Below are 9,275 nucleotides of genomic sequence, written 5' to 3'. Positions count from 1 at the left end.
ATTTATATAATTACATAAAGAATTATGGTTTTGTAATTATATAAATTATAATAATTAATAATTTGCTATGGTACCTAAGAACTATATACAGAGATTTTATTAGTACAACAACAAAATTAATAAGACAGCTACTACTACCATTTACTGAGTGCTTATCTCATGAAAAGTACTATCGTTATTCATGCCCACAAAATTCTAGGTAAGTAAGTATAACTGAGAACATTACACAGGTGAAGAAATAGAAGTTGATAGATGTGAAATAGGTTGGTTAGGGTCAACTGAGTAATAAATGGTTAAGTTGAGGTTTGATGCCAGATAACTTTGGCTCCATGGTTGCAATGCAACCCTATTTGCTTTGAAAAGTGTTTTATATTATGGTATAATAGTTTTTCTCTTGAAGAAAGTATTTATAGCAATATTTAAGATTTGGAGATTCCATCAAACTAGATCCAAAGTACATGTAGAAGACAAGAGGATATTTTAAAATGTAGAGTATCCTCAGGGCACAAAAATACGCTTTCTTAGGATCAGAGATCATAAAAGAGAATTTTTCAAACACAATTTTTTTTTAAAGAACATAAAACAATTACTCTAACAATTACTTTAAGCTATTCAAATCTCACATATTAACTAAATGGCAAAGAGCATTCAACCAATTTAATGAATCCATAATATAGACCTTAGCAGAATTAAGAGCTCCTGTGTTTAGTTTAAATTAGCATTGAACTGGCTTAGCTTTGTATTTTGTTTTGTTTTTCCCCCAAGATGCCATGATCCTTCATTTTAATTCTTCCAACTTTTGTTTCTTCTTTTGTAAATCTTTTGGTAGGAATCTGCCCATCACTGCCCTTCACTGGCCTTCCTTCACTTTCGCAGTCATCACATCCACTCATCTCTACACCTCCAGTCTACTCAATCTGTGACTCCTGTGCTATAAACGTCATAGATGAGGGCAGGACAAAAGTGCAGGTAATTAGAAAAAACTAGAATGACCTTTTTCAGAATAAGTATAATACAGTAAAGGAAGAAATCTGGCTAGATCCATAGAAATGTTTGAGATGAGAAAAGAGAAGTTATCATTATATGTAGGGAGAAAAAGACTGCCAGAGAATTAAAATAACAACCCATTCCTTACAGAATACAGCTATAAGCAACTAAATTATGGTGCATCTTTGAATGAGTCCGAACCTCTCCATGTCAAGATGTTTCATGACAATATTCCAGTTTTCATCCTATTGTTCAAGTCACTGGTCTACCGTTAAGTCTGTGTTAGTAAAATTAACTTCACTAAGTAGTTAGCATTATGGTCTCAAAAAGACATTGAGGGCTCTTTTGCCTGGACTGCCAACAATGCCATCCAGACGGAGGAAGACCAGGAAGCTTCAAGGTCATGTGAGCCATAGCCAAGGCCATATGGGCAAGCCCGGGAAGCATCCAGAAGGTAGGAGTAATGCTGGTGGCATACATTAAATACCACAGGATCAACTTCAACAAAAATCACCCCAGGTCACTTTGGAAAAGATGCTATGAGGCATTACCACTTAAGGAGACACCAGAACTTCTACTCAACTGTCAACCTTTATAAACTGTAGACCTTGGTTCGGGAGCAGACACGGGTCAATGCTGCCAAAAACAAGACTGGAGCTGCTCCTATGATTGATGTGGTGTGATTGGGCTACTACAAAGTTTTGGGGAAAGGAAAGCCCTCACAACAGCCTGTCATCATGAAGGCCTAATTCTTTAATAGATGAGCTGAGAAGATTAAGGGGAAGGGGGAAGAGGGTGCTGTGTCCTGATAGCTTGAAGACACATGGAAGGAGGTTCATTAAATGCTAACAAATGCTTTCTTTAAAAGAAAAAAAGACATTGAAGGTTACAAATGTTGTTTGTAAACCTTGAGAATTTAGCAAATACTTTCAATATTTCTTTTCAGTGATTTCAGGAAATATACTAAAATACCAACTGGCCATATGATAATTATGAAGACACCCAGGCTATTTGCAAATTTTGTATGATGAGTATGTTGAAGGGAAATGTAAGATAAATACCTAACATAATTTTTATTGATGAACTCATTTAAGTCCTTTTCTTTAACTTATTGTTATTTTACTTGACCTTTAGTCCTCTATGTAGCCTGATGGAAGACATAATAACAATAGAAGATCCCTCCTTAGTACCTTGATGCATGCCTAAACGTGCTTTTTATCCAAGCATGGAATATATTGGATCCCAAATCTTATCAAGGGCAGAAGAGAACATCATGGATGATTTTTGTTCTAAACCTCTTCATATATTTATTAAAAATTAAAATTATTTCTACCTTAATTTTCCAAATATAATTCTCATTCACATTTCATTTGGAAAAAATTTTTGCAAGATTGCTAAAGAGGGTGCTTGGGAAGCACCTGGGGGGCTCAGTTGGTTAATCCCCTGACCTTTGCTCAGGTCATGATCTTGCAGTCTGTGAATTTGAGCCCCACAATGGGCTCTGTGCTAACAGCTCAGAGCCTGGAATCTGCTTTGGATTCTGTGTCTTCCTCTCTCTCTCTCTGCCCCTTTCCCACTTGCACTCTGTCTCTTTCTATCAAAAATAAATAAACATTTAAAATAATTAAAAGAGAGAGAGCCACTTGGATGGCTTAGTTGGTTAAGTGTCCAACTCTTGATATAGGCTTATATCATGATCTTGCAGTTGTGGGATTGAGCCCCATATCAAGCTCGAGCTCTGTGCTGAGTATGGAGCATCCTTGGGAATTCTCTCTCTTCTCTCTGTGTCCCTCACACCCCCATTCTCTCTCTCTCTCTCTCTCTCTCAAAATAAATAAACATAAAAAAGAGAGATTCTAGAGGCACCTGGGTGGCTTAGTTAGTTAAGTGTCTGACTCTTGATATTGGCTTAGGTCATGATCTCAGGGTTCATGAAGTCCAGCCCTGCATCTGACTCCATGCTGAGTGTGGAGCCTGCTTGAGACTCTCTCCCTCTCTCTCTTTCTCCTTTCCCCACTCATGCTCTCTCTCTCTCTCTCAAAATAAACAAATAAACTTTATTTTTTTAATGTTTATTTATTTTCCTTGAGAGAGAGAGGGTAAGCTGAGGAGGGTCAGAGAGATAGGAAGACACAGAATCTGAAGCAGGCTCCAGGCTCAAAGCTGTCAACACAGAGCCTGACACAGGGCTTGAACTCAGGAACCGTGAGACCTGAGTGGAAGTGGGATACTTAACCGAATGAACCACCCAGGTGCCCCCAAATAAGCTTAAAAAAAAAGCTTGCTAAAGAGAAATTTACAACAAATTGCAATACTGTATGTAAGAGACACCATAGATAAGTGCAATTGAGATATTAAAAGTCAAGTCTTAACTGAGCCAACAATACAATTCAGGATTCATTAACAGATTTCAGAATCTAATTCAAGTGCCACATCCTCATAATCTCCTCATCACCTTCTGTATTTTGAATACCATCATCTGCCAGTAAACTGTGGAATTCATCATTGAGGGAGAAGATAAGGTTATGTCACCAATAATGGCCCACTGGGAAAGGTTAGCTTTTAGAAAAGATGGTGTGACTGATTTGCACAGTAGACTGAACAATACTGGTAACTTGCAGGCAGAGGAAATATGAAATAATATTCATTAATATATTCAGAATATAAATATAAAAGATATTTTCAAAAATAATTTACAAAGGATTGGTTTTCCTCCAAATCCTAAGGGTTACCATTGTCAGCTGGCTAATTTTGGTTCAGAAATATGCACGGTCATCTTTCCACCAGTAATATAAGCATCATAAAGAACTGGTGCAAACAATTTTATCACAAGCATTGCTTGATTTACCATGCCGCCTATAAATAATTTAATCTAATAAAAAAAGAGGAAGCATTCTTTTCATTCAGGGAGAAAGTAAATTTTAGTATAAAATGAGAGGCAACATTTTTATTAACACAGGAATATGTGTTAAACATAGGGGGGAAAACATAGGGGGAAAAACATAGGGGGAAAAAAACCCTTACTGCTCACTGGCACTATATTAAAATAGGTATACGAAGTAAAACATATTGTATATCACTTTGCTTCACCAAAATCTGAAATGTTTTCTTTTATCTTTTGCTAAGGAACATTCAGAGTTTATAAGTACGCTGCAATAATACTTTAGAAAGCAGTCTCTTCTTTATTGAAAAAACAAATAAGTACAAAGAAAAATCATTTTAAACACATAATTTATCTGAATTTACTATCAAGTCATGTGAAAGGGGAATAGATACAGACTATTTGGTTCCACAGTGATGGTGAACATATTTTTAGTCTTCATTCATAAAATGTGGTACCCTTAATCTAATAGAAATTCAGTTAGTGGTTAAACAAAATCTCCAATGTATAACATGTCTTATCACAAATCTTTTTCTGGAATAAAAGCAACTGTGGTAGGAAGGGTATAATATAGATATATATTCACAATTCTCAAAGGGTCACTACAGATCAGTGTTTTTCTAAAATTTTATTTTTAAGTAATCTCTACATGCAATGTGGGGCTTGAACTTACAGTCCCAAGATCAAGAGTTACATGCTCTATCAACTGAGCCAGCCAGGTACCCATAGTGTTTTTCAAACTGCAATGTATGACCCATTAATTGTACATAAAATAAGTCTAATGGGATGTGGCCAGCTATTTTTTAATGGAACACAGCAGAATAAAAAAGAATATAATATATTGGAAGGCACTGCAGATAGTAAAGTACCAATCATTTAATAAAATCTCTCTCTCATATCTGTTACATACACACACAAGTCTATACATATATTTACATATATATATTTATGCATACACATATGTGTCAATGTGTCTTTGTATACTAGATCCTAATATAAATTAATACATTTTTGTAGGCTTTGGTAAAAAACAAAATTTGAAAACTACTTCGATAAATAATTTCGAAACCCAGTCTTTCTCTCCAAAATTAAATCATATACTGCAATTTTCTTCAGAGAATTCTTTAAATTAATTGGTCATTAGCTCTACAGTCAGATCATATTACATATCATATATTAAATCCATAATCCACACAGAACCGTCACATGATCTGGAAAGAAAAATTTTGGTGCTGGTTTCATATAAACATTCTGGTTTTCAAGTAGTTTTTAGTTTACTTGAATGTCTTCAATACTGTCTCTTTTACTTTTTTTATTATATTAAGGAATGCAAAATTTTGAAAGTCTAGCTCATATAGGAAGCATTTAAGAATCATTTTATATATATTTTATATCCTAGCTTGACAGAGTAAAATGTGCACAAAGCTTCCTTGATATATTGACCAGACAATTAATTTTAGAGACGCAGTACAGATTTATAGTTCCCATTTGATAAGGTGATAAGCTATGAGGTCCAGAGAAACATCGGGAACAAGGTGGGGGCAGATGGTGAGTGAGAGGCCAAAGGTGTTTCTGGTGGGCATTATTTTGGAACAAGAAAAACAGAAACAATTTCAAAGAACTTTCTGAGTGTTGGAGAAAGCAGTAAATGAGTAAGTTAATAAAGAATTACTATAGTGGGAAGAAATGATTGGGGGGAGGGAAATGAAACACTATACTACTCCCGGGGATAGAGCTTTGGGGAAAAAATTAGAATGTGTTCAGGTTTTGTTTTTATAAGCCATTCAAAGGAGACATCTGCTCTCCTTACCAAGACTTCTGTCCCTGCCCTCTGTAACAGAAATCAGGCTCCTTCTTGCTGGCTTGGAATCATAATCAGACCACCTTCATTTTATATAGACCCCAAGAGAGTGCTAACAACTTTTGACTACTGATAGTCTGGGAAGAATTCAAACCACTAACCCATTGTCTGTAAGCACTTTATTCTCATACCAGTGCCATAAACAATCTAATTCTGTAAAAGCTGGCACATAATACCTAGTATGAAGAGAAGAACTTATGTTTAGTAGCAACCTGAGGAAAAATAAGTACATAAAATCAACAAGGAAGCATCAGTATGGTTCATTGGAGATCTGGGACTGCATATCTGGAAATAATATTGGATAAATTGAGAAAATTGGGGCAATAATGGATCAAAAGTTATAACACAGCATTTCTGTGCATCACAGAGACCCTTCAGGGAAACCCCAGCTCAGCAGTGAGTTCATTTATCAAAGGGATAATGACCCTAAAACATTCTTTTGGAGACAGTGTGGAAACTATCTCCTTTTTAAAAGAAAGGCACCTGTGGAACTAATTAAGATAAAGTACTTCTTTCAAAGTATGGGCTATAATCCTGTTGAGTGAATAAAAGATTTACAAGACTATAGTTCAGAATGAGAGAGAACGCAAATGACAGCTGATGGTGGGGTGGCTTCTGGTATGAAAATAAGAATATTTGGAGAGATTCATATTGATATTCACTGACATAGTTATAAGAGAAAATAGTAATTGTACCCAAGAACAATTTAAATAATTCAAGTCACTCTAGCCCCAAATTCAATTAACAAGTGCCCCAAAGTAGATAAGCCTAACCTGAATGCATATCTTATTGCATTCCCTGAATGCAGATCCAGGGAAAAGTTCTGAAAAGATAGTTGTCTCCAAGGAGTAAGTCAGGGGCTTATGCTAAAAGGTTACATTTTTATTTTATACCTTTTACTGTTTGCTCTTCTTAAAAGCATGTACATGTATTAATTTAAAAATATTATTTAGGAAGAAAGAGTATTACTCATTAAATTAAGGAATGCAAGATATTGAATTATTTTCTTCAAGATGCAAAATAATTTTTTGTTTGCAGATCTGTATGTATTACTCAACTTTAGGTGTATACATAAAAGAATATGTAAAGGAATAATATTGGACATTTGTTATCACTCCATTGTGAGTTGAAAAATAATGCAGAGATTTGATACCATAACCCAACTGTCAAGGATTATTATACCCATGTATAACAGAGAGAAAAAAATATAATGGAATCATACAACTATCGCCTGGCAAGAATCAGGGATTTCAGCAATCTAGTGAAATCTAATTTATGTACATTTTTATTTTATTGTTACTCTTGTGAGAAAGCCTCAAATTTTTTTTTAAATCAATCTATTTATCAACCTAGTTATCAAACTATTTCTATTCTTCCCTGACAGGGCTTCAGAGAAAGCTAATTCTCATATACTTTCTTAGTTATAAGTCTTCTGTAATATACATTTGTTTCTATCTCTGCCTTTACACCACCTCCCAGACTTCTCTCCATCTTTGACAATAAAGACTTTGCAGAGTCATCAATGACCATCCTGTAGCAAATCTAAAAGAAAATTTATACTCTACCACAAATTGGCTTGTCAGTGTCATTTGACATTCTGGATTATGTCCCCTCCACCCCACCCTCCTACCTCTCTTTCTTTCCTCAGTTCTGTGACAGTGCTCCTTCTTGGTCTTTCTCCTAACTCTAGGGCCTACTAGGTTTCCTCTCTCTTTGAAGTTGGGATTCCTCAGTTTTCTCTTAGGAACCCTTTCCCTTTTCACTTTAGTCTCTCTCTGTCTGGATTATGTCATGAACTCTAGGGCCCCATTTGCCACATACATACTAAAAACTTCCAACTCTATATATCTAGGTCAAATCTTTTTTTAAACCTATTTTTCTGACTGCCTACTACATACCTCTATCAGATGTTCCACAAGTATTTCAAACTCAATATATCTCAAATTTGTCTCAAGGGATTCTTCAAACCCAATCCTTTCCATGTATTCCTTTTTTCAGAGAATGGTACTGATAATCACTTTAGTGTCCAAGAAAATATGGTGCTTCCTGAGACCTTTGACCTCATCCATTATAACTAGTAAATTACTAGAATGTACAAATTCTATGACACCTACTTTTTTCTTTGTCCTCATTGTCACTTCTTTATCTCTTACACAAATAAATGTATAGCCCTCTGTCTCCCTGCCTACCTTTGCTGCTTCTCTGTAAATCATTCTCCACACAGCAGCCAGAGTAATAAACACACATGCACAAAATCATGGCACTTTCCTACTTAAATCAAATAAGGGTTCCCTATTACTTTTCAGATAAAGGCTGTCCCTATTATGACTTAGCACATCATTATGACTTACCACACGTCACATCCAATCCAACACAATAATTCATCACTCAAAATTATTCTGTTACTCAATTATACCATTTTCCTACCCATGCTTCAGAACTTTCCACATGTCTTTTTTCTAAAACACACACATTTGACTTCCTGTGCCTCGTTAATTTCTGTACATCATTTAGATTTCAGTTAAGACATTATTTCCAATGAGAGGACTACTCTGACCTCCATCTCTCCATACAAGTCTTTTTTACTGTCACTCATCTATGTTCCCATGACAAGTAATATTTTGTTGCATTTATCACATTGTATTATAATTCTCTCTTTACTTGTCTCTAAGCCTCATGCAGGCAATGACTGCATTTATTTTCTTTATCATTTTATTTCTAGCTTCTAATGTAGTGACCGGTACAGATTTTGGGTTCAATAAACATTATTAATTGCATATATAAATTAATGAATAATCACCATCAATCCTATCAATGTCTTATTCTCAGAAATCCAAGATTCTCTTTACAAAAATTTCACTTAGGATATCTGACTTTATCGATTTTAGCCATATTTCAGAACACAAGATAATGAAATATGTTTGCTATCTTCTGATATACATTCCACTCAAGTAACACTTGTCAAAGTCATCAAAAATCTTCAAAACAATTATTCAAGAGCTGGTTTTATCCTAATGGATAAGCTCCCAAGTATACATCAGGGGTTGATGTACTACTTTGAAAAGGCAGAATAGTGCTGGGAATGAATCATTATCTTGAAGCAGCTCAAAGTTCTTTACTAACTTGTGCCAGGGAAGCCCCACATTCAGTGACAGATTTCATTAGCAGCACATCCGTTTTTGCTATCTTTGTAGAACACTGTTAAGTGCTATGCTAATAGACAAAAGTAGAAAATCAGAACATATGTTATGAAATTAGCTGGAAGCTTTATAAGCAACCGGTTTTTTTTCTGGATGAAGAATTCTAGTTAAAAGACAGTTAATATTTTAGTGTGCAAGAAAAGCAACCATTAATGGATATTTTTAACAGAATTAACAAATCGGAATTAAGCTAGGTAATATTCTTATCTGACACACACCTCAGGGTCATGAGAGAAATAGATAAAATGCTGCAAGTAAGTACTGAGGTTTTCTTCAGTACATTCTTCTAGACTACCTACAGCAAATTAAGAGCTAACAACAGGTCATCTGAACATGAAGGAGTAAA

The 9,275-nt window shown here is 35.1% G+C and overlaps 1 pseudogene; it reads left to right on the top strand.

Moving 5' to 3' along the window:
* The first annotated feature begins 1,350 nt into the window (after positions 1-1,350).
* LOC144222093 (large ribosomal subunit protein uL15 pseudogene) lies at positions 1,351-1,804 on the top strand (annotated as a pseudogene).
* The last annotated feature ends 7,471 nt before the right edge of the window (positions 1,805-9,275 follow it).

The sequence above is a fragment of the Crocuta crocuta genome, unplaced genomic scaffold, assembly GCF_008692635.1.
Source record: "Crocuta crocuta isolate KB4526 unplaced genomic scaffold, BGI_CrCroc_1.0 scaffold716, whole genome shotgun sequence".
NCBI classification, from domain to species: Eukaryota; Metazoa; Chordata; class Mammalia; order Carnivora; family Hyaenidae; genus Crocuta; species Crocuta crocuta.
The sequence above is the reverse complement of the archived record's forward strand: the minus strand, read 5'-3'. Positions and strand labels throughout refer to the sequence as shown.